This window comes from Rhinolophus sinicus, linkage group LG04 (assembly GCF_036562045.2).
Source record: "Rhinolophus sinicus isolate RSC01 linkage group LG04, ASM3656204v1, whole genome shotgun sequence".
NCBI lineage: Eukaryota > Metazoa > Chordata > Mammalia > Chiroptera > Rhinolophidae > Rhinolophus > Rhinolophus sinicus.
The window spans coordinates 40,818,388-40,845,410 of record NC_133754.1 but is presented as its reverse complement, the minus strand read 5'-3'; the positions used below and the strand labels follow the sequence as shown (position 1 = coordinate 40,845,410).

General features: G+C 40.0%; 1 long non-coding RNA gene across 2 annotated transcripts; it reads right to left on the bottom strand.

Moving 5' to 3' along the window:
• Positions 1-328: 328 nt before the first annotated feature.
• Positions 329-27,022, bottom strand: LOC141571013 (uncharacterized). Of its 2 annotated transcripts, XR_012495465.1 has the most exons (5): positions 26,852-27,022; positions 22,809-22,938; positions 15,264-15,312; positions 2,600-2,642; positions 329-1,330 (listed from the first exon to the last, which is right to left on the bottom strand). It is a non-coding gene; the product is annotated as an uncharacterized LOC141571013 (long non-coding RNA). The 2 variants fall into 2 exon arrangements; XR_012495464.1 differs by lacking the exon at positions 15,264-15,312 and having other exon boundaries at positions 26,852-27,020.
• Position 27,023: the final 1 nt, after the last annotated feature.

The following is a 27,023-nucleotide window of genomic DNA, read 5'->3' as shown; positions in this document are numbered from 1 at the left end:
AGCAGAAGAGAAGAAGAATGGGGCTAGCAAGAAGATGGTGGCTGGGCTGGCAAGTGTGGATGGCGGTTTGCGGACAGTGTGGATCCAGCCTCCAGTGAGAGTATAGTGCCGCCAGCGAGAATATAGTGGTATGACTCCCCTACCTATGGCTCCGTGGGTGTTCCTTTTTGGCCTCACCATATCCTGCATTATGTGGGGAGCGGGAGCAGAGACCCCGCAGGCCGCCCAGCACGACAAAGAGCGTTTAAATTAATTCTACCCACCACCCTTAGAAGGTACTTCAGCAACTTTCAGATGTTGTTTGAGAATGTTCTTTGAAGATCTCACTTCCCCACCCAGAGCAGCTATTGCAGTATAGTAGAACCTGTCTTGATAGACTTCCACTTATCTGATTAGCCTATGCTTTCCACTACTTTGAAACAGATCACCTGATGATCACGGCCCACTGAAAGCTCATGGCCAGTTGGTTACTCTCTAGTATCCCAGTACTTTGCTCCGACCAGTTGAGCTGTATACTTGCCAAAATTCATTTTATTGCTGTTCTTGTTCCCAAGTGTGTTCATGACAGTTGCATTTATTACTGCATAGTGTGAAAAGCAAAAGACAAAGAAATAATTGGTGTTTCTAAAGAAAATGAAGTTGAATTCTTTTGAAAGATTTAATAAAATCAAGTCACCAGCTGAAAGACATCATAAGCCTGTAAGGCTCCGCCCCCCAGACCTGTTGTAATTTCCATGCAATTTGACCTGAGAACTTAACAATTGTTCCTTTAAGGAGACACCAGCCTTTGACTTAAAGGGAAACTTATTCTATTACTTTGTCTTTGTTGGAGAGCTGGACATTATGGGGTGGCTGATAAAGAGAGATAAAAGATCGGGGCAAATTATGAATATAGAAAGAGGTTACATTCAACTTGTTTCGTAAGAATTATGATGACCTCGCTCCACTGGAAATCATGGGGGGTGCATCATGATGTAATGAAAGTAAAAATGTTAATCAGCCATCTTATATTCAAAGAAGGTATACATGCATCAAAAGATTAGTAAATGAATGAATGGTTAAGTGTTTTAAGGTAAAATAAGGTGTTTTGGGTGTCTATGTCCTTTTTTTCATGATTTCCTACTTTAATCAACTTTTTCAGTGACTCAATCAACTGACCAGCTCCCGTTCAATTGATAAGAGGACATGTACTCATTTCTTTCACCCAGGGAATTCTCTTGTAAGATGTAGTAATTACGTTTTCTCCCGCTGGTCACCTTTCCAGTGGTGTTTGGCCTGCCTCAGGGGATTGGCACTGCCTGGTTAGCACATCCCATAATACTGCCTGCACCTGAGATTAAAAAAAAATTCCCGGTAAATATTTTAGGTAAGATGTTAATAAGCATTCTTTGAAGACAGAGATTTCCATAGTCTAATAACTTTGCAAATAGCTGGGTCAAACAAATAAAATACTTCTTTGTTTGTTTATTTTTTTCCTGCCAACATTTCGGATCCATCTGTGCTATAATTGGGAGAGAGGGAAGGGGTTTGGGGAGATGGTCCATAGTATTTATCATTTCCCAAACTTAGTTTGCCATGGAGGCCCTTTTCCGAGCATTGCCTTTTAAATATCTCAGAATAATGGTGTTACTCACACAAAGTTAAGGACATTCTTTGTGCTGGATTTTTAATGTCTTTCATCTGGATTTTTAATTCCTTGAGGATAGGAATTCTGCGATATTCGTCGTTGCATTCTCAGGGGCTCCCACAGAGCCTGACTCACATGTTACTTCAGTAAATGTGTGCTAGCTAAAGCAGTGAGTACAGAGTGAGTGTCCCATTTGGTTCTTGCCACGACAGTTCTCACAGTCGGGACCCACAAACCACATGCCCCATAGTTCTGTCAAGTTATGAACAGGTTATCGTGCTCCGTGAGCCACAGCCTTGAAGATGATACATGTGGCCAGAATTTAGTGCCAACATTAAGTTGCACTGGGAACGAAGGTGAGCTGACCACTCATAGCTATAATTGTCACAGCCTTTAGGTTCAGGTTAAGAGGAGTTTACAGAGGCGACAAGTTTACATGGGCAAGCTAAGCATTTGCAGCGTCACCTGAGCAGACACAAGCTCCTGGGTAGCAGGATTCATGGCCTCATGATCCTGTGGTATCCTAGAAGCTGAGTCTTTCCCTACATAAAGGGAGTCATTCAAAACTTGAGGATTCTGGGAGGAAGAAAGCATATTTGTAAAGCTATACAAAAAGTGTACAGGCTGAGAACAACGCCTGGCAAGCAGAGAGTGTTTGGAGACACTTGGTGGGGTTCAGTAAGGCACACACAGCGGTGGAGCAGCCACGCCCAGGGGCCCCAGTTCTGCAAGTCCTGTGGCATAAAATTACCCACTGGGGCCGGAATGGATATGTGCCATTATCCCATTTCCAGGACACTGGGCTGCCCCGTAGGGGACAGGCACTACTGCTACCTAGAATGATGAACCATAATCAAAACCCACACTAAGACTACTAATTTTGCTTGGGAGATGCTGTCTAGCGTAGTGGTTCAGAGCATAGATTCTGCTGCCAGACTGCAGCCTGGCTTTGAACCTGGCTCTGTTACTGACCTTGTGGGAATCATTCAGTTTCTTCTTGCCTCAGTTTCCTCACCTGTAAAACGGGGGGGGGGGGGAGTGATAATAATATTAGGTTAGTGCAAAAGTCATTGCAGTTTAAAAGGTTAAAAACAATTTCAAAAACTGCACTTACTTTTGCACCATCCTAACAGTATCTCCCTAATAGGACTTTTGTGATCATTAAATTGCTAATCTATGTAAGCAAAACAGAGTCTGCCATATACTGAACACTAAAAAGGTGTTTGCTGTATTACTGTGTCAATTATTTGCCATATGAAAACATTCTCATCTTCTTGAAAATGCAGTACAAAGAGGTAAGTGAGTGAATTTATTAAAAGGAAACATCTTTTTAGTATTCTCAGCTCTGTGCAGGTCCCTAGAATTGCATTTAATGTCACACACTCCTTCTTGGCACAAACTCCTGGGAAAGGAAAGTGAGCACCGCTCCCCTTGAAGTGAGGCCACAGTGAAAAAGTTAGGTCTCCCTGTGACATGAAGGAAGGCTGTGAGATGAGACCTAATTCCAAAAACGGAGGGAAGGAGCCTGTATTAGTTTGCTAGGGCTTCTGTAATAATGCACCACAAACTTGGTGGCTATTGTCTCAGTTCTAGAGGCTAGAAGCCCAAGATCAAGGTGTTTGCACTGTTGGCTCCTTCCGAAGGCTCTGAGGGAGATTCTGTTCCGTGCCTTTCACCCAGCGACGCTTGCGGCCTACTGGCAATCGTCGGTGTTCCTAGGTGTGTAGAAGCCTGCGTCTTCACAGAGCATTTTCCCTGTGGGTGTCTGTGTCTACTCTTCTCCTTTTACAAGGACACCAGTCATGTTGGGGTACGGCCCACTCTAATGACTCCATCTTAACTAATTACACCTACAACAACCCTTTTTCCAACCAAAGCCACATTCTGAGGTACTGGAAGATAGGACTTCAACATAATGAATTTGGGGGGAACACAATTTCAATCCATAACAAAGCCCTTCTGGGGTTCTCCAGAAGCAACTGCTGAGGGTGAACCAAGATAAAGTTCTATTATTTCTCAGAGGGAGGAAGCAAGTGACTGCACAGGAGCTTAACACGGAACAAAATCTTTCTCTCTTCACCAAAGGAAAAGGTCAACACAGTACTGCTGGCTCAGCTTGTACTGTTCCAACTCAGTGCACAGGACTCTGAGTCTACTTGCCTGAGGTGTCCCAAGGCCAGCGACAAATGGCACCAGTGAGGGTCCAGTCTGATGGGGGATGGCTGAGAGCTGGCAGGCCTTGCTGATGGTCAAATTCTCTGAGGTCACACATCCTTCCCCTCTGAGCAGACAGAAGGTCATACACACAGCAGCTCCCTGGCATCCTGCCATGTTTTGCGTGATGTTGCTTTTTAATTATGGAGCCATTCTGAGGGCGCTACAGCCCACTGAGCTTTCTGGTGAGGAGCTTTGCTGGGTGGATCACTGCTTCTGAGAAAGGTGGAGCAACTGATAGTTCTCCAGTGCAGATTCCGACCTTATATGCCCCAGTCACAGCTGATTTTGAGTTTTGCAGCTGAGAGTCTTTCCTGGAAGGAACAGTCTGGAAGGAGATCATCTTGTCCACATATAAAAGGGGAGGTACTAGCTCATTATACTGAATTTAAATCCAATGATGGACTCTGAAACCCTTTTCTTTCTCTCCCTCCCCCTCTCCTAAAGTTTTTCAGATATTGTATACACATCTGTACATACTCGAGTTAGGTACACAAATGGTTACTGTAAATAAATCACCTTGGTTTGGACTTGGGAGAAATGAAAAATGATTAAAAAATGAAGTTCTCAGAATGTCTCTGAAAACTAGAGTAATTTGGGGTTATTTCTCTTAGCCCAGGGAGCAGGAAAATTTAAGTAATAAGAGGGAGTAGGCTATTTTATATGTTTGCAGGAAGGCGTAGAGGGTTCAACTAGAGGTTTAAATACAGAAAAAGGAGCTGATCTCTCCCCCATGAGGCCAGGGCGAATGTGTGTCTGATCACAACGGTGCTGCTGAGGAATGGTGTAGTTGTAAAACCTCAAATAGGGACTTAGCCAGGGGGATACGAGCGTAGAACATTTAACAGAGAAACTGTTTTGCTTCCTCAGGAATGGGTCAACTCCAGCAGAAGCAAATACTTTTGCTTTGAAGTTGGTAACCAAGATCCCCTACCTCCAGTTATGTAGTTGCTGGGGACTGCATTTTAGGGGCAAACAGAGGTCACAGAAAAGAGCTTTTATCTCCTCTCAGCTCCCTCCAAGACACAAAATGTGTATCTTAGTGCTGTGGATTTTCACACACTCTTTACTGTAGATTTTCACACGTCATCAATTGTATCAGGAAAAATATGGGACTTGACTCAGAAGGGCTGAGTTTGAGTCTCAGCTTTGACGATAACCACATGGCTATATAATCGTTGCTAAAACTGCTAACTTCCTTGAACTCATCCATAAAATGTAAAACTACCCACCATCCAGGATTGTTGTGAGCTGCAAATAAAGTCACTTGTATTCAAATGAAATCATGTACGTAAACACACCCAGAAGGCTAGAAAGCACCTGTATGTGGATGAAGGCTGGTAGTAGGTGTTATTATGCTTTTATTATTTAGCATTGGATTTACAATTACTCTACCAGGGGAGCATAGCAATGGATAAGCAAAATGTAGCATACCCATACAGTAGAACATTATTCAACCATAAAAAATGAATAGTGTCCTGATAGAGGCTATAGCATGTATAAACCTTGAAAACATTATAGAAAGTAAGATAATGTATTACTCAAAATAGGTAAATCTATAGAGACAGAAAGTCGATTACGGGTTGCCTAGGGCTGGGAGAAACTGAGAGATTGGGGAATGATAGCTAATGGATGTGGGTTTTTTTAAAAAAAATATTCTAAAACTGATTGGGGTGATGGTTGCACATCTCTGTGAATATATTAAAAACCGTGGAAGGGGACATTTTAAATGGGTTAATTGTATAGTATGGGGATTATATCTTAATAAATCTGTTACCCGAAAAACAAACAGCAGCAATTGGAATTACCAAAGTGCTCTTAAAATGAAACAGTATCTTTCTCACTTTGTGTTCATTAAAGATATTTGGGTTCCTCTATTGACAATAATAATTTTAAGCATTTGTGAAGTGCCAGGGACTGGGCTAAGCATGTTATAAGTATTCTGTTTCATTCTCACAGCACAGATTTTTGTTCCCATTTTAGAGATATATAACCAAAGCTCAGAGAGGTTAAGTACCTTGCTCTAGATCACACAGCAAGTATGTTGCCAAGCTGGGGCTTGACAGCAGGCAGAAGTACTCTACAGCCTCCATCCTATCTGTTACCTCCTCATGTCTTCATTGATAGCATGTTGAAATGTCTTGAACTCACTCTATTTTGTCTCTATGAGCTCTCATTAAGTTTAAATGGCTATGGATAATCGTACCATGTAACTTATGGTTAGGGAAAAGAAAAGCAGATTTGCCTTTTTGAGAGCAAAATTATTCTAGAAAGGTCTAAACTCAGTTCCAGCAACTCCATCTGACTTTACTGCCAGGTGTATGTTTTGATCTTGAGATAATGTCCAGAAGGTGTGCATTTCTCAGTATTTTCTTCTTTTACCCACCTTGCTAGAAAGTCAGAGCTTTACGCATTATTTAGAGCCTAGGTGCGTACCTAATTTCAGAGGCAAAAGGAAGGTAGGTTAGACTGATTAATTCTGGGGAACCATTGAACATTTTTGTAAGATTTGGGGGGCCCAATTTGGTTTCGTGATACACTTGGCGTGACTACAAAAGGCTGTACACACAGCGAACCCGCAGTGTCTCCACGCACTCCCAATTGCCTCCCCCTTTGACGTAGGGTCGTCGGCTGTTTTCCAGCTCTATGGCAGGCCTCACCACGAGAATTGATTAATTTTGTCATTACCCTTTCTCAATTCCTGTCTTTGACCAGAAAGAAGAGGTTAATTGTGTGCCATTTCTCAGGAGAATGAGGTATCAGCATTTTAATTCCTGGTATTTTATGAATTGTGGGCAGCTAATTAAAACTTAAAGATTAGAGGAGCTATTTGCGCTAAGAGGCCATTTGCAGGATTGTGAAATGAAGAGAACAAAAGGTTGTCTTTTCTTTTTATTCCTATAGCTTAAATGAAACTTCATGCTGAAATAGAGCCTTGAATTGTTTTACATACTGAGTATTCATTGCATTGATTTTAATTTCAATTTTGCAGCAAGAGGTGCAATATCTGAAAGCTTTTGAGGGGTTAATATTGAGATTATTGGGAATGTTAAAAAGCAAGATTTGTGTTTGGAGGCTCCATTTGACCCTTCTTGACTTCGGAGAGACATCTTAAAGTCAGATAGGGACGACTTACAGATTATATTAGGTGTCCTTAATTAGCATTTCAGAGCTCTATATGTATTTAGATTTTCTCTCCTGTTCTCCCTCACAGTTAACTGTTTGGGTTGCTCCGCAGTAGATTTATGGACCTGCCACGAGTGTTGGGCTTTTTCTTGGTTCCTTTACTACCTAGTTGACTCCCAGGCTATTCCTCTGCGTTGGACACCGGAAATCACCAAGGGCCCACATCTTTGGGATGTGAATCAAGGCAACCACTAGCTTCTACCCTACTCAGCAAATTAGAAAAAAGGCACATCTTTAGTTGATGTAGTCCCCACAGACACATTGCTTGGAAAGTCAAGCATGGATGGATTTTAGCTCCTACCCACTTCCTGATTATGCAGGACCCTGAGTAGGGCAGAATCCATCCAACAGTTGATGGTGGCCATGATTCAAACCGTTCTTCCCACCCATTTCTTAGTCATGTGTCTCAATATGCTTCCTGACTGTGAAATACTTCCTTCTTTCTAAGATGGGATTAAGTTAGATGGGATTTGAACAAGTATCCCAATGCAAACTCCTTGGGTGCAAAACCAGGCTTTGCTCGTCTTTTATAGCCCCAAGTTCCTAGGTTTTTTCTTTTTTCTTTTTTAATTTATTTTTTAAATTTATTGGGGTGACAATTGTTACTAAAATTACATAGATTTCAGGTGTACAATTCTGTATTACATCATCTATAAATCCCATTGTGTGTTCACCACCCAGAGTCAGTTCTCCTTCCATCACCATATATTTGATCCCCCTTACCCTCATCTCCCACCCCCCACCCCCCTTACCCTCTGGTAACCACTAAACTATTGTCTTTGTCTATGAGTTTCTGTGATATGTGGTATATAAACCAAAAACAACAAAAGAACAAGACAAACAAATGAGAAACAGAAACTCGTAGGTTTTTTCCTTCCATCTAAAATTGCATAAGCACCTACTAGGGCCCAGGAACTGTTCTAGGTGCTGGAGGTCCACCAGTAATGCCATAGACAATGCTCCAGATCCTATGGGAGTTACAATCTAGTAAGATATAGTAAACAAATAATTTAGTACTTTTTACCTAGCTATGTACTGTGAAGGAATAGTATAGGGGGATTTAGGAGGATATAATTAGCAAATCTGACAGAGACAAGGATGTAAGGAAAAGTTTCCTTGAGAAGATGACATTTATTTAAAAGATAAATAAGAAATAATCAGATTGGGGAGGGAGTGACAATGGGGTAAGGAGAAAGTACACTCCATCCAAATAGAAGATTGTGGGCAAAGAATCTGAAGCTGGAAAGAATTTGGTGCATTCTGAAAATTGAAATAAGGCCAACATGACTGAAGCTTAGGGATAAAGGGGAAAGAGAAGAGGGCAGAGAGAAAGCAAATGAGCCAAGACGCTGGCAGTCCCATAAGACTAAGGTAACATTAGGTAATAAATAAAGGCAACAAACATAAATGAGGTGACATTTACAGGTCCCAGGGCTTGGGACCTAAAACCTTTGGCGGCCATTATTCAGCATATTGCAGAGTACTTGAGCAAGGACTCAGGAAGGATGGGAAGTTGTCATCACAGGATTGGGGTAAGTGTACGATTTTACTACCTCACCTCTAAAATTACATCGAGTTGTCATTTTTAGAAGTGAAACGGTTTCAGATGACGTTGAAGTCAAGGACAGGACCATACGTGTGGTATCTAAGGTAGAGGAAAGGAGGAATTTATTGAATATGAGGTCAAGGAGATGAGAGCCCACATATTGGATGGCGTTTCACATGGACTTTGAGGTCACATTGGACAGTGGCAGAAATCGCAGTGGTCAGTTGTCGAAGTCTTCAGAGAATGAGAAAAAGCGATTAGAAGTTAGAACAGGGCAGAAAAGGAGTAGATGTTGGTGGGTGGAATAAAACTCAAAGAGCAGAAGAAAAATTGTCTGAAAACTGTTTCCAACCGACTCCATTCTCTTCAATCTCCTACTTCATCTCTTACCCTCTTGTGATTTACCAAATAATTACATTTTGGGGGGAAATTTTAGAAACTACATTATTAGTATGCCTTGCGATAGTTTTATTTGTAATGGTGAATCTTTGTACAAACTTTGGTTTTTAGAACACACTGTGCTATTGATTCACTTTGCCTTTTCTTGAACGATCTTATAAATTACTTGGTTGGTAAACATGGGTTGCCTTTTAAAGATTTATTCTTTTGAAAAAAAATTTTTTTTAAAGATTTTATTGGGGAAGGGGAACAGGACTTTATTGGGGAACAGTGTGTACTTCCAGGCCTTTTTTTTCCAAGTCAAGTTGTTGTCCTTTCAATCTTAGTTGTGGAGGGTGCCGTTCAGCTACTGAGCCATCCGGGAACTCAGCGGCCGCTCAGCTCACGGTGCCGTGTTCAATCTTAGTTGCAGGGGCAGAGCCCACCATTCCTTGCGGGACTCGAGGAACTGAACTGGCAACCTTGTGGTTGAGAGACCACTGGCCCATGTGGGAATCGAACCGGCAGCCTTTGGAGTTAGGAGCATGGAGCTCTAACCCCTGAGCCACCGGGCTGGCCCCTATTCTTTGGAAAATTTTTTTCTCTTCCATTACAGATGAGGCAAACCATGAAATCTTTAGCACAAGCAGCATTGCTGAGTTTACTTAATTTGAATCATGTGGTTTTCATCAGACATATTTCTCATTTGCGCAGCAATTACAGAAGGGTTTAAATTTAATGCAGAAAATGGCCTACCCAGTTTTTCCTCAAATCCTAATTCTGCCAGTTTCCCACACTTGACTATCGTCTCTTCTTACTTTGAGCTAATCCGGGCTCACAATACCTGCCAGGCACACTAAATCAGCAGATCCTTTTCCATACACTGGCCTGGACAATAGTACTGGGGAGTTGCTGGGACCAACTGAATCTGGTTCCCATGTCTTGCTCTGTTAGATGAAGGTGTTTCTATAGTTAGAGAAAGTGGGTGGGCAGCATCAAGAAGCTTAAGTTGCTGCTTATCGTTGCTGTATGGTTTGACCCACCACAGATTGAACACAGTTTGAATCTATCCCATCCTCTTCATTCCCCATTGTTGCAAACTTGGTTTAGAACAATATTTATTTAGTAATTGGATTATTACTAGGAGGCAATAGCCTCCTAACCGATTTTCCTGCCTTCTGTATCCCCTTGAACTCACATTTTCCCACACTGTTGCCATATTAGTATTTCTAAAATACAACTCTGATTATGTTACATCCCAGCCTAAAATCCCTCAAGCTCCTCACTGCCTTCAGTATAACACCCATACCCTGCTTGCCACACAAGGCCATCTATACCATTCATTCCTAGGTCTCTACTGGTATCTTTTGTTCTCCCTACTCATACCCTGTACTCCAGCCACACTGAAAGTCTTGAAATCACGAGCCTTTCTCATTTACTTCTGTTCTCTGTGTTCTTCCCTTTGCCTATTTACTCCCTGCTCTGCGTGGTTAACGCCGATTTATCTTCTCCAAGTAAGCACAGGCTCTCCTGAAACTGCCCTGAAGTCTGGGTAACTCGTTGTGCTGCTGTAGCCCCAGGAACACGAAGAACCTTCCAGTGACTCAACCAAGTGGCCTCCAGGGGGCTAGCCACTAACTTTGCTTACCTGGCTCAGACGCTGCAGTGGTCAGTACAGCCTCGGTAGACAGGCAGGGAAACGAGAGTGTGGTTCAGATAGCCAACTTGAATTCAAATGTGAGGAGCCCTACCCACTCCTCCTGTTTTGGTGGTCCAGCCTGAGCGCTCGCTAGTTTGTCATGACATGTATATTTTACCATCTCCTCTAATAGGTAAGGGCTGACCAGGCCATCAGGTTCACAAAGGCAAGTCTTTCACATTTCAGACCTCGCACAGGTTTCTCTTGGCTCCAAAAGATGCCGGCATGAATCCACCAGTTGTCTAAATTGGTCTGTTATCCCTAAACACCTATTCAGTTTGCTTCTCACACTGAACATGTAAGCAAACAAGAGCTATGCCACCAGGAGCGAGGTGCTGGAAAGTGCTGTCTCTCAGAAGGGTCTGATCCAGAGGCAAAGCGGAAGCTGATTTAAAAGGTCATCTAATTTAAGTACCAATCTCCTGCTTTTATCTTTCTTTGAGAGTTGGTTACCCAGCCACCTCCAACACCTCTTAGGACCAGTTCACCAAGTCCTCAGGCAACTTTGCCTGTAACTGGATTTCCCGGTTAGTGTTTCTTGATAATGAGTTGAAACGCATCTCTAAATTTTCTTCACAGGACACACACAATTTTGATCCCTCTTTCTCAAAACAGCCCTTTGCGGTTTTAAAGATAGCTTTCATGTCCCCCTCTGAATCTCTCCTTCAGTTTGAAACTTTTCTAGTTTAAAACACACCAAAGCGAAAGCTCCATGTTTGTATAATTGAGATTCTTCATACAATTTGACATGGCTCTTGCCTTTCTCTCTTCCTTCCCTCCCTCCCTCCATTCCTCCACTCCTTCTCCCCTAATGCCAATGTTAACAGAATGATCTAATTGAAAAGAGATAAATAAAAGGGACTGATCAAATAGTTGACAGGGCCTGTGGCAACTCAGTCACTTCCCCAGCACAGAACTTCCATGGGGCTCAGGGCGTGTCCACTCAGCTCTTTGTCTGAAGCTGCATATTGCTAGTGAATGTGTTTGCGGCCTCATCTGTGCTTACTTCATAGGTCTACTGAAAGATTAAAGGAAATAATCCATAAAGTGGTCTGCTCAATGCCTGGCATACAGGAAGAATAGAATGTTAGTTATTGCGATAGTAATTAGGACAATATTAGCTTCTACTACCAACATAATACACATAATGGTTAGTGATCACGTTTTCCTCATATCATTATGAAATGCAGCGTGCTATGTACCTTCTGGACATATTTGCAGATAACTGAGGTTTGACTTTGTAAGTTGTGTGAAAAACATGTAAAAGCATGAGTAAAGAGCAGTATATATGGGCCTTGATGTGCCTTTTTTTTTTTTTTTTTCTAATGATTTGAATGAGCAAGTCCGTCTATCATTAATGATGTGAAGGACAGATACTAAAACCTGTAGACTCTTGACTCTATAAAGTTAGAAGGGATTAATTAAAACTGAGCTAATGTCTTATAAGGGTTTAAATAAAAATAGTCAATATAGCAGAAATGCAAACTCCACCTGTTGTTCAAAAGCAAGATGTCCTTTGATATGGGTTGATAAAAATCTACCAAGGAGAGATTCTTTTGTAGCTCAGATCAAAGGTCTTATACCCGTTAAATTGCGTTGTGAGGCTGAAATCCCATCAGAACTCCAAAATTAGAATACCAGGTGGAGGTTTTTTTTGTAAACATTTAATTTTGAAATAACCTTAGACTTGCAAAAATGTCATAAAAAATAGTAGAGAGACTTCTCACATACCCAGCCTATCTTTACATTACTATCTTGTATAACCATAGTATGATTATCAAAACCAAGAAATTAATATTGATACAATGACATTAACTAATTTAAAGATCTTACTTGAATTTTAGCAGTGTTTTCTGATGTCCCTCTTCTGATCCCATGTGGTATTTAGTTGTCATGTGTCTAGTCTCCTCTGATTTGTGAAAATGCTGTCTTTCTTTATCTTCTATGACTTTGAGACTTTTGTTTAAGAAGACTGGTCAGCCCAACCCCCTTATTTTTCAGATAAAGAAATCAAGACACAGAGAGTTCCATATAGTAAAATAATAGTGAAACAGTCAATGTACATCTGCCTGATTTTTTTTTTTTTCATGAGTAGATCGAAGTTAGCCATTTTTTGCAAGAATACCACCAAAGTGATTCTGTGTCCTTCTCAGTGCATGATATCAGGAGCTGAATGATGTTTTTATGTTATGTCTTACTGTGGGTGATGTTAAATTTGACCATTTGGTTTAGGTGGTATCTTGCAGGTTTTTCCAGTTTTTTTCCCTTTATAATTTATAGATATCTAATTTTCAGACTGCCGAAATATACCATCTCTCATCATAAAACCACGATGTGGGATTTGTCTATAGTTATTTTCTATTTGTATATTTTTTTCTATGTTTATGAATTAAATTCCACTAGGCCTTCTCCCATGCTTAGTTATTTATGTCATTATAGATCCATGAATATTTATTTTATTTTGTGGGTTATTATTCATCACTATCATTTATTTTCTGACATACCCCATCATTTTTTGAGCACTTTCTTACTTTCTGTCACCACAAAACGTTTTGAGCTCTGCTTTTGTTTTTTTTGTTTTCCTTCTCCAACCCTGGAATAAACTATTTCCTTAAGAGCTCTACTTCATTTTAATAAACTGAGATTGGATGGTAGGTGACCAAATGGAGTTGTAATCAACAAAGTAAGCACCAGAGGGAAGAATAAAAGATAGTTATTTGTACTTAGACTCTATGGTGCCAGGTAACAAACTATATGTGAGTTCTTGATACCAAGTATTATATATTAGTTATCTATTGCTGTGTAACAAATTGCCCCAAACTTTAGCAGCTTAAAAATGCATACGTTTATTATCTCACAGTTTCTGTGGGTCAGGAAATCCAGGCATGACTTAAACTGGGTCCTCTGTTTCAGGGTTTCTCACAGGATACAATCAGGTGTGGACTAGAGAAGGATTTATTTTCAAGCTCACGTTGTTGTCAAGATATGCTTCCTTGTGGGGTGTTGGACTAAGGGCCTTAGTTACCTGCTAACTGTTGACTGGAGATTGCTCCCAATTTCTTGCCATATTGTCCTTGCCAATAAGGCAGCTTGCTTCATAAAATTGTTCAAGCCAAGAAGGCAATAGATAGAGTTTGCTAGCAAGATGGAAGTCAGCCTTTTATAACTGAATCACAAAGTGACATCTCATCACTGCTGTATTCTCCTTTCCACTTTTGTGCCATACTTATTCTCTTTCAACTCTGATTGCATAAAACATCTCTTTGTATGCTTTCCCTCTTCCCCCAGGAATGACAAGAAAGATATTCTGCCATGGAAACCAAGATGACACATGTCCACATATATATTCTAGAACTAGCTATATTTGTTTCCCTTTTTGCCTTACCCAGTTTCACTCATCAAACTGAATTGAGCACCTACAAATGACTGTTTGGCCAAATCTAGACTCTGATATTGAATAAGATATTGACTGCTGTTAGAAGATTAGTAGACAATCTGGAAATTGTTCGCCCTTGGCAATAGAGCTATATAGTGTCTAATTTTTTTGTGCTATTATATTTATTTAACCAAGAAACAGAATTTTCGAAGCTGAAGAAAACCTCAGAATAATACAAACCAAAGTCTAACTCCTCTTATTTTCCAGATAGATAAACCAAGACCTAGTAAGATAATAGTAGAGCCCACATGTCAAGAAACCTAGGCCAGGATACCAAGTACTGTGCTCTTTCCCCAAGACTGAACCAGAGCACACAGGATAACAAAGAGTATTTCTGTAACAAAAGGGATGGTTTGTTCTTATTAACATTTTTCTAAACTTTTTGGCTTACCAAGTTTCACTCATCAAACTGAATTGAGCACCCATTGTGTTCCTGACATGTGCTGGAGATATAAAGATGGATGAAGCACTGTCTCAATTCTGATATAACATAGACTCTATGGGAAGATGAACATGTGAATACACAGTCCGATGAGAAAAAGATGTAAGGGAGTTATGCATAAGGTACCTTGGTTACAAATGGAGGAAGCCAATGCAAGGCACTTTTGATTATTTTTCATACATCTAAAGACATATGGCATTTCTTTGGCATGTTACAATTGTTGCATTGAAAATCCATAGTAGAAATTTTACACTGTGGTGCTTATGGGCATTTTGAGTGGGATAGCCTTGGCTACTGCCCATTGAGTTCCAGTAACTAGCACCCCCCAGATCAAAATAAATGCCCCAGCATTGCCAAGGATATGCATTGTGTAGGTTGAGAAGCTCTGCCTAAGCTAACAGACAACAAGTGTCTACCTGCAGTAAAGCTGCTAAGCTTACTCTAAGAAACAAACAGAAGCAGAACGGTGCTTTCTAAACAGTTTGAAGCATTGAAAATAGAGCATAAATTTGGAACAGATGAGTTTTGGCTGATGATTAATTACATTAGCCAAACATAAGCACCACATTCTATAAAAATAGCAAAGGTTGTACCATTTACAGTAGCATCTTCTTAATACCACATCTTGCAAATTTGGTTTTGGATTAGGATAGGCTAATGCATATTTTTGCTTTGAGTTTGCTAATGAGTTCCCCAAGGAAAGATGAACAAACAAGAGAGAAAGAAAATATTTACCTCACTTATGCACAATCAACACCACTCATCTCACAGGTGAAAACCAAACCTACAAGAGAGAAACTCATCAGTGACTCTAATACTAGCTCAGAAAGCTCATCAGTGACTCTAATACTAGCTCAGAAAGTCAGGGCCTCCCTTTGATAATTATGTGAGTAGTTTTAAAAAAGAGAATAACAGATATGTTCCTAAGGCTGCCATAATAAATGGCCACCAACTGGGTGGCTTAGAACAACAGAAATGTATTCTGTCACAGTTGTGGAGGCCAGAGGTCTGAGATCAAAGTGTCGGCAGGTTGTCCTTACCTGGAGACTCTAGGGGAGAATCCCTCCTTATCTCTGCCCGCGTCCAGTGGCTCCAGCCTCGTTCTTCACAAACTTTTTCCTTCTTGAACTCAGTGCGTCAGCCACATTTTGATGATTTGTCTCAGGGCCTTTGCAAGCTTGGGACACTCCACCTCACTCCTCTCCTCCCCGTTTTGGAGTTCTCATCATGTGTTCCCACAGCCCTGCCACTTTCTCTATTTCAATGTGTCCACGTGTGGTGAATGCAGGAACCGTGGCTCTCGTCTTCCTCCTTATTATGAGGCTGGTGTCTAGTACAGTACCTGGCATGCAGAAGGTGCTTAACAAACAATTTTGTTTTTCAATGCATGAATGGGTAAGGAAGGCAGAAAGTAAAGAAGGGAGGAAGGACAGATGGAGGGTAGGAAGGTCAAGTTACTTTCTATGTACTAGGTGTGCTAACTTGTATAATTTTCCCAACGACTTGGTCAGATTGTATTATGAACACCTTCTTCATTTTATGAGTGGTGAAAATGGAGGCTCAGAGAGACAATGGTGCCCAAACTGCTTTAAAGCCTTTTTGGAACAATAATTTAGAAAGAAAGAAACAGAAAATAGGGTGTATGAGGTTGGCCGTGGTAGAAAAATCTTGAAGGAGACACCAAGGGTTAATGGGGTTGTCTCTTGAGAGGTGGATTGTGCTGTTCAGTGTTTGTTCTTCTTGCTAATCTGAATAACTCTTAAAATGGAAATATATTTAAAAAGTGCAGGGCAGCTGTGTTTGGGGCTGGAGGACAATGGGGGTGTAGCCATCTTCTATGGGAAGGTGAAGGTCTGGAACACAGCATGGCCAGGCTTATAAGGGGGAGGTTAGTTTAATAATTGCCATGTCTTAGAACGTGAGGTTAGACCCAGGAGTCAAATGATTTCTAACTTCATTTTTTGTTTGTGGTGCAAATTTGGACTGATGTGTAGCCCCTGACAGCACACTTGGCTTACATGTCGAATAATTATCAGAGATGTTCTGTGTATTTGAAGTTAGGCTGTCTAATTCATGCAGCCAATTTTGAACATCTTGAGAGAAAGAATATTATTCTCTCTGTTATATTGCCATCAGCAGCCACTGTTTAGTGCTTCAGGGGGGAAAACAATCCTCAGTGCTCTTGCTGCTTCTGGAATGGGAATAAATATCTTTATGCTTTTAGTTTTCTTTATGTTAGATTTTATTCATGAGAGTAAGTGTAAAGTTCCCAAAGGTTTTCTGTTTGGCTCTCATGTATTTATTTATGTTTCTTTGACAATTTTAACTATGGGATTGAACAAAGAATCAGCAAAGTCCCCTGTTATCCTGGGTTTACCTGTGTTCTCTCAATGATGGATTAGGAAGGGTGCTTGGTGTCTGGAGGAGTTCTATGTACATTTTACTGACATGCAGCCCTTGATACACTGTCCTCTGGGGGGAGGGGCTGACTCACCTAACATTATTCTCTTCCTGGAATAAAAGGAGATTTATGATTCTGTCTTGCTGTTGTTTTTAATCCTGTGTTTGCTTCCTGAGGACAGCAGCTCTTATTTAGACCCCAAAATGTTGTCTTGTTCTTACAATTTTGCAATCTTCTTCACTGAAAAGTGGGTATATTACTGTGTTTCCCTGTAAATAAGACCTAACCGGAAAAGAAGCCCTAGCATGATTTTTCAGGATGCCATCCCCTGAACATAAGCCCTAATGCGTCTTTTGGAGCAACAATTAATATAAGACCTTGTCTTATTTTCGGGGAAACATGGTAGAGCTTATTTTATATTACGAGTATCCTGAAAAATCATGCTAGGGCTTATTTTCTGGTTAGGTCTTATTTTCAGGGAAACACGGTAGTCAGAGTTCTCCAGAGAAACAGAACCAATGATTATGTGTGTGTGGTGCCAAAAAAAGTACACATTTTAAGAGATGTTATCTATGTATTACTTTTTGAAGTTGAATTGAATTACGGTAGCAACGTGTAGTACGACATTCACTCAAAAGATGGCGTTAATCAAATGAATGCTGGCGTCATTCACTGTATTACAATTTTAATACAGTTTTTTCCTTTCTTAAAATGTGTATACATTTTTTTGGGCACTGTGGTGTGTGTGTGTGTGTGTGTGTGTGTGTGTGTATGGAGAGAGAGAGAGGGAGAGAAAGGTATTGATTTTAAGTATTTGGCTCATGTGATTCATGGGGCTGGAAGCCTACAATCTGCAGGGTGGACAGGCAGCTGGAGACCAGAGAAGAGCTGATGTTGTAGTTCAAGTACGAAGGCCATCTGCCGACAGAATTCCTTCTTGCTCAGGGGAGGTCTGTTTCTGTTCTGTTAAGGCCTTCAACTGATTGGATGAAGCTTACCCACATTATGAAGGATAATCTGCTTTATTCAAAATCCATAGATTTAGGGGCTGGCCCGGTGGCTCAGGCGGTTGGAGCTCCATGCTCCTAATTCTGAAGGCTGCCGGTTCGATTCCCACATGGGCCAGTGGGCTCTCAACAACAAGGTTGCCAGTTCAATGCCTCGAGTCTCACAAGGAATGGTGGGCTCTGCCCCCTGCAACTAAGATTGAACACAGCACCTTGAGCTGAGCTGCCTCCTGGATGGCTCAGTTGGTTGGAGCATGGGCTCTCAACCACAAGGTTGTCAGTTCAATTCCTCCAGTCCCGCAAGGGATGGTGGGCAGTGCCCCCTGCAACTAAGATTGAATGCAGCACCTTGAGCTGAGCTGCCACTGAGCTCCCGAATGGCTCAGTCGGTTGGAGCACATCCTCTCAACCACAAGGTTGCTGGTTTCGACTCCCACAAGGGATGGTGGGCTGTGCCCCCTGCAACTAGCAACGGCAACTGGACCTGGAGCTGAGCTGCGCCCTCCACAACTAAGACTGAAAGGACAACAACTTGAAGCTGAACGGCACCCTCCACAACTAAGATTGAAAGGACAACAACTTGACTTGGAAAAAAGTCCAGGAGGTACACACTGTTCCCCAATAAAGTCCTGTTCCCCTTCCCCAGTAAAATCTTAAAAAAAAAAATCCTTAGATTTAAATGCTAATCTCATTCAAAAAACATCCTCACACAAATATCCAGAATAATGTTTGACCAAATATTTGGGCACTCAGTCAAGCTGACAAATAAAATTAATAACCACAGCAGGTTTTCCAGAGGCCAGACTGAAGAGCATTCATGAGATACAACCCAGTTCCATACCGAGTGTGTTCCTGTGGGTCTCAAAGGGGGCCCTGGACTGGGGTGGAGACAGACAGGTGCACTGAGGTGTAAGGACGTACAATAAACTGAGCATATTTCAAGCCTAAAATTTAATGAGTTTTCACATTCTGATACACCAGTGAAGCCAAAATCAAGATAATGAATGTATCTACAACGCCCCAATTTCCTTATACCCCTTTGTATTCACTTCCTCACACTCTTACCTGCCACCCTGTCCCCAGGCAAACACTATGCTTTCTGGACCTGGAGATTAGTTTGCATTTCCAAAAGGTTTATATAAATGGAATCATGCAGTATGAACCCCCTTGTCTGGATTCTTTCACTCATCACAAGGGGGACTATGCATTTCCCCTGGATTCTGCAGAAGCCTATACTTCAACAAGCTCTTAAGTCTCCTGAGGATGGTTCCCAATAAGATGGGGCCAGAGATTTGCTCTAATTTTAAATATCCCCTCATCAAATATCCCCTTATATGCTATATTAGTTATGAAAATAGCCCAAACTATTTTTTCTTCAGAGTCATGTTGCGGAGTCTCCATTCTCCCTAGTACAGACACGCTGCATTTCACACTCTGATATGATAAGCCTTCCTAGCACAGTGGGTCTTTGGATGCCACCACACCCTCTGATGACCATGTTTTGATACAGCTGCTTTTGACATGGTTTTGATTGAGTGAAACTTTCAGCTTTCCTCTGCTCTCTCCTTGGACAACTGCAAATTATGACAAAGTATCTTCAGTATATAATTAAATGGAGGATAAAAGTAGATTATAAGAATATGTGTACTATAATTCCAATTTAATTAAAAAGACTATTGAAGAAATGAGTAATTACGTTTATCTGGAATGACAAACAGCAAAAGATTAATTAGAATTGTTTCTCAATGAGATTATGAGTGATTTTAGATTTTCTTCTCCATACATTTCAGTTTTTCACATTTCCTTAAATCAATGTGTGTATCATTATCAGAAATAGTATGAACAATTTATATTAAACCTCAATTTTGGGCTTTTGATTTGCAAGAAATTATCAAGTTATTTGAAATAGTTCCCATCCCCAACTATCCCCAAATACAAAATAGTTTCCATCCCCAAATACAAAACTGAGAGGCAATGATGGTCATTGTTTATCATTCATCAGTCATTGATTCACTTCAGCAAACATTTATTATTCAGTTACTAGGTACTAGACTCTGTGTTAGATGTTGGATGTAAAGATGAACAGAATAGCAATTCCCCTCTTTTGGAAAGATCTCTACAGTCAATCAGTTATCCAGGTCAGTTTAGGGACATGAAGGGATCAGTCAAGGGGGCTTCAGATTTCAACTAGGACGTGGGCTTCGAAAGAGAAGGAAAAATGTACTGCTCTTCGTTTTCAAGGATGTAGAACCCATTCCAATGACAAATGTCATTCTGCATAATTGCATCAGTGCTTCCATTAGTGAAATGCAAAAACAAGGAAGGGCTTTTAAGTGCTTCAATGCAGTGGCGACTGCTGTCTATCAGGGTGCTTGCTGACTCCATTCTTCCAGACATTTATTTTTAAGTTAACTGTTTGCGATAATTGTTGATTCACATGCAGTTATTAAGGAATAATACAGAGGGGTTCCATGTGCCCTTTATCCAATTTCTCCTAATGGTAACATCTTGCAAAACTATAGTACAATATCATGTATTCTATAAATTTTAACACCTAGGAAAAGGGAAAAGAGACAGCTTCAGCTCCTTATCAAGCTTTGTATATAACCAGTACCTCTCCCTTTCTTGGCAAGGTTCTGCCACATTGGCTCTTTCCCTCACACTCTAATAAATGCTTCCCTCAGGATAAGTTTTTCTTTACATTTTAAAATATTTAAATATTTCCTTAAAGAGTTATATGGCAATCACCTTAAATCTGGATTGTTTTCTTGGGTGAAGTTAATATACAAATGTGAAGGAACAGTTTCTAGTCAGGTTGTGGGGAATTTGTAGACAGAAAAACTTAATCATATTTACTATGATCAGTAAACATACTTGTAGGGGTGGGAGGAAGATTCATGGAAGGAATATTTCTGAAAGAGACCATTCAGCAATGCACAGTCTCAAAGGAGCTGTGACAGGGCAACCAGAAGTGAGTGCAGTTTCCAGCCACAACCAGCCCTGGTGTCATACAGAAGGAGGCTTTGCTTTCTCCTGCAAGAAGAGGGGCAGACATACTTGGAGACTCTAAAGAGTTCAGTTCGAAGGAAATATCTAGAAAGGGAAGAGAGGAAAGTTTTCCCAGGAGGAGCCCAACCCCCTTCCACTCAGAAGGAAGCGAAGGAGCTCTTGGATCTTTCCATAGAGAAGGAGGGGCAAGTAAGTCAGAAGGCCACCTGGACGCTCAGCTGGAGAGCTTATCCTTATAACATAGTGCTTCCCTGTTCTCATTCATAAATTCATTTAATAACTTTATTGAGCACTGTTTATCTGTCCATCGCTAACTGTTGAGTTGGCAGAGGGATGAAAATTGAATGACTTTTAAATATGAGATCATTGAGACAAAAATGAGAGGCAAAAAGTATCCCTATCAGGAAAGTGATTATCTCATATTTCACTCCTCCTGGTTGCCTAAGATTATGAAAGAGCACTCTTCTGTGAATTAGGAGACTGAATCTCTGTCACTAACTAGCTTTGAGTGCTTGGGTAAGTTATTTTGGTCAAAATGATTTTTTAACTTCTCATCCAGATCTATAATTTATGAGATGTTACGAGTTAAAGAGACTATAGCTAGAACTGATTAGAAAAATGGCAGCTCCTAGTACTGCCTGACAAATACTAATCTTTACAGAAGTAGGCTCCCCTCCACCAAATTTGGAATTTCCAATGATTTTAAGCAGAATTCTTTGTTTCACCAGAAAGTAGCTAAGGCTTATGAAGGTGTCTCCCTGACTTCTCTTCAGTGTTTCTTCCCCACCCATGCGACCCACACCAACACTTCTTTTAAACCCAAAAGTTTGAGGATAACTTGAAGGTGACCTGGTTGTGAAAAGAGAATGAGCTTATGAGTTTTGATGCCAAGTTTCACCATTTACCACCTGTTATGAGGGGAATTGTGTCCCCCATACTGAATTTGTATGTTAAAATCATAATCCCGGTTCCTCAGAATGCAACCCTATTTGGAAATAGGGTTGTTGCAGATCTAATTAGAGGTAAGATGAGGTCATGCTGGAGTACAGGGTGGGCGCCAAAACCAATATATTGATGTCTTCATGAAAAGGGAAATTTGGACACACACACACACACGGAGAATGCTATGTGAAGATTGGAGTTATCTTACCACAAACCAGACATACCAGAAGCTGGAAGAGAGACCTGGAACAGTTCGTTCCCTATTAATTTCAGAGGGAGCATGGCCCTGCCAACACCCTGATCTTGGACTTTCAGCCCCCAGAACTGTGAGATTTCTATTGTTTAAGCCATTCAGTTTGTGGTACTTTATGTTAAAGTAGTCAATCAAGGAGGCCACTGGTCTGAGGTGATGCTATGCCTGGGTCATCTACATAAGCAACCCAAAACCTAAGCCAGAGTGAACTGCTGTCAAAGCCTCCAGGTTAAGAACAACCAATCACTAACAGCCAAGTAGGCTTTCCCCAAAAATACAACTGCTTAAGCTATCGCCAATCAACTAATGTCCTTGCTTTGCTTCCACATCTTTTGCATAAAAACCTCTCCCTGGCTCCTGTTGGTGGTGCGCTCCTAACTTCCTGTTTGGGGCTACCCAATGCAAATCAATGTTTGCTCAAATAAACTCTTAAAAATTTTAATGTGCTTCAGTTTATCTTTTAACAGTTCCTTATGACAGCAAACTAATATAACATCTGTACAATCTTGGGCAACTCAGACAAATTCGTGAGTTCACATTAACTCAGTGGAAACTGCAGACATACAGGAAGGTTTATTTTATTTTTTTAAATGTGCATTACTCTTTAACTCTTCACTATCCATAGTCCCCAGTCCCCACATGCACTGTGACTTTGCTTGTTCACTTACCTTTATATTTCCTCGGGTCTTTAGTGAGGACAAACATGTTTCCTCCAAGAAGACTGCTCACTCTCCATCATTTCTGCATCTTCTGCTGAGTTCTGACCTGGCCTTCCAACCATCCCCCTCAAGATGAAATCTATTTTCATAGCATAAATAGATAGCTGGTGTTCATAAATTCAATTAATTTTGTGACTATAAAAATATCATGTTATTATAAGCTTCTCTTATAACTGAAGCTAAACCAAAACCTTCCAGAAATTATTTTGTTTTATCTGTTTTTCTTATTCTAGAATGCTTTTTCAAAATGAAAAATTCATAAGAGTAAAATTTACATTTAGTAAATGTTTGCTATGATTTGTAAGAACAAATTTCTATAGCTTATAAAATGAATTGGAGGTTTAGAGTTATTCTTTTGGTGTGTGTGTGTGTGTGTGTGTGTGTGTGTGCACTTGGCCTATCAAAAGTAACTGAATTAGTGCAGATGGGATTAAATGAGAAGGAGTCATTTTCAAAGAGATGTGTCAGACAGACACCATGGTTAGATGCTTTTTGATAGCAGTTACAAAATAATGAGCTTGGTAAAAAGCATCAGATTCAGGTCAAGTATTTCTTGAAGAATATTTATTTTATTTTATTTTTTTATTTTTAATGATAGAATTTATTTTGGTCAGTTGTTGAAATTAATGAATGGTTTCAAATTGTGTTTACTTACAGTTTCTGTGACTTATTTAAACTTGTTCACACACATATTTGTTATAATTAATGGTGGAGATTCTTTTTTTTTTTAAATTCAAATCTATTGGGGTGACAATGGTTAGTAAAATTACATAGGTTTCAAGTGTACAAATCTATAATACATCATCTATATATCACATTGTGTGTTCGCCAACCAGAGTCAGTTCTCCTTCTATCATCATATAGAGAGGGTATCAAAAAAATGTATACACATTTTAAGAAAGGAAAAAAAAATGTATTAAAATTATGTTTATGGTAACCACTTTGAGCATCTCTTGTAATTGCAGATGTCAAATGTGACTTATATTCATCTTTTGATATTGGTATATATTAAGTATTACAATTTTAGTAATTATTTCCTTTCTTAAAATGTGTATACTTTTTTTTGGCACCCTCTGTATTTGACCCCTTTTGCCCTGTTCTACAACCCCCTTCCCCTTTACCCTCTGGTAACCACTAAACTATTTATTGTCTGTATCTATGAGTTTTTGTTTCTTTGTTTGTCATGTTCCTTTGTTGTTTTTAGTTTTATATCCCACTTGTCAGTGAAGTCATATGGTTCTCGACTTTTTCTGTCTGATTTATTTTGCTTAGCATAATAATCTCAAGATCCATCCATGTTGTCGCATATGCACTATTTCATCTTTTCTTATGGCAGAGTAGTATTCCTATTCAAACTCTTCCAAAAAATGGAAGAAGAGACAATACCTCCTAACTCATTTTATGAGGTCAACATTACGCTTATACCAAAACCTGGTAATGATAACACAAAGAAAGAAAATTACGGACCAGTATCTCTGATAAATACAGGTGCAAAATTCTAGCAAATCAGATATAACAATGCATTAAAGAGATTATACATCACGATCAAGTGGGAGATTCTTAAATTCCAAGGCTAAGAGAATAGCACACATCTAAATAATATATCATGATTTAATTAATCTCTCAGAATCTAAGAAAGAGCAGTCCCTGTAATTTCTGGGTGGTAATATTGCATTATGGGTAAGAATATTTTCCGTATGCTGAGGTTAGAAGCACGATTTAGTTTCCAGAAGAAAAAATGCTATAAAAAATACTTATAAACTCTCGGTGGCGGTGAAGCTGGAGAGATCCTGGTTGCGCAAAGACATGGGATCTCATTGTCCATCTGGCCCTTCGACCCTCCCCCGAAGGCCCTCAATAAAATGGTTTGATCCCACCCTCTCCAAAAAGTACTTATACTTAGATTCCTGGATTGGATGAGTGTATATGTATAAGTATGATTGTGTGTGTGTGTGTGTGTGTGTGTGTGTGTGTGTTAATTAGTAAGTCCTGGAATAAAGATTCGGTGGGAAGGATTTTTCAGTATCCTAGTGGGATTTCCCTCCTCTCTCTTCCTGGTTGTCTAGTGAAATAGAGGCTGTAAGGGCTATTGATTAAGAACATAATGGTTCTCCAAACAAAAAAAAAATGACATAATGGGTCAGACCAATTATTTGCCCGTACAGAAATTTTAAAGGCTGATAATGGTATCAGTGGAATATTTTACGGAGATAATAATACTTATAGTAACTCTTTGCTGAGTACCTATGGTGTGTGAGGTACTGCTAAGCCATTCATATAAGGTCTAAAAATTAAGTTCGAGAACTCATCCTAGAAAAAGTGCTACATACCTCATTGCTGAATATCACTGTGGTCACCTTTAAAGTACTCCCCTTGGGAAGCTATGCACTGATGCCAAGGCCTAGTCCACCCTTCAAAGCAATTTGGAACTCTTTTTCTGGAATGTCCATCAGAGCTGTTATCATATTACCCTTGATGTCCTGAATGTCATCCAAATGTCTTTCTTTCAGTATTTCCTTTATCTTCAGGTAAAGAAAGAAGTCATTGGGGGCCAGATCAGGTGAGAAGGGAGGGTGTTCCAATACAGTTATTTGTTTACTGGCTAAAAACTCCCTCACAGACAGTGCTGTGTGAGCTGGTGCACTGTTGTGATGCAAGAGCCATGAATTGTTGGTGAAAAGTTCAGGTCATTTTTGTCTAACTTTTACACACAGCCTTTTCAGCACTTCCAAATAGTAAACTTGATTAATTGTTTGTCCAGTTGGTACAAATTCATAAGAAATAATCCCTCTGATATAAAAAAAAGTTAGCAACAGCATTACAACAAGTTCGCGAACTTAATTGTCAGACCTCGTATATGGTGTGGTATTTAATCTTTACAGTTAAACTTAGATATTATCATCTCAAATTCATAGCTGTGGAAACTGAGAATGGAAGAGGATAACCACATTGTCCAATGGAAGTAGAAGGGTCAAGATTGATAAACCAAATCCATGTGGTGTCAAAGCCGTAGTGCTTTTACTACTTGCAGGAATTTCTTCTATATAATGTCATACTCACAAGTATCCATCATTCTAAATTTTTTTAACTTAAACATTTATATTTATGATTAAAAAGTAACTACTATATGTCCATGATTCAAAATTCAAAATGTACAAAAATATAGAATGAAAATAAATATCCTTTCCTCTATGGTTCCCTAGCCCTTTAGGCCCCTTTCCCAGCAACAGCCCCTCAAACAGTTTCTTGTTTATATTCTGTACATTCACACACACAAACATATAGGCACAGCCTCTCTCTCTCTCTCTCTCTCTCTCTCTCTCTCTCTCTCTCCCTCTTTCCCCATCCCAACTCCTTCACACAGAAGTGTTAGCATAGTGAATCCACAATTACATACATTATATTTTTCACTTGACAATATATTTTGGTAATCCTTCCAGACCCTGAATTGTTTTAATTGAACATTTATAAACACTGATCAATCTGTTAGTACTAAAAAAGTTTGTCTAGAGAAGTTTACATTTTCAGCCTGTACAACCTTTTGCAAAAGTATAATGTCGTATTTGCTGGGTTTGATCAGAAGTGGGCAGAAAAGCGAGTGAATCACTTCTTTCTCAGATTCACATTTTAAAGCAAGAGTAGCTTTATGTCCCCCAGCACACATAAAAAAATCGAAGTTGAATACCCATGACCAGGATGAATTATTAAAAAACAAAATGATAAAATAAGAATTGGAGAGCACAAGTGTGCATAACAAAGACCTGAGATGGATACAATGATGAGTGATGCAAAATCTGAAATTAATAAGTGTATTTGATGTATAAACACAGCCTTAAGGATAGACTATCAAAAATGCATTCAGGAGGGATAAAATGCATCCAACTGAAATACCAGAAACCACACAGCTCCTTCCTAACCTGTAATTTCTCTGAAGAACAATTCACACCACCGAGAAAAGAAAAACTCTTAGATGTAGAAAGCAAAACCCTTACCAGTACAGATGTTCAGCATTTAGGAAACAGTTTGGACACGGGGGAAAAATATAATCTCTTTTCCCCATGATGTGGCAGCAGAGAATAGATCAAAAAGCATACGACAGAGGAGTCCAGCAGGGACTACAAACGGGGAGGATTTTCACATTCGGAGGCACGGAGAAAAGAACAG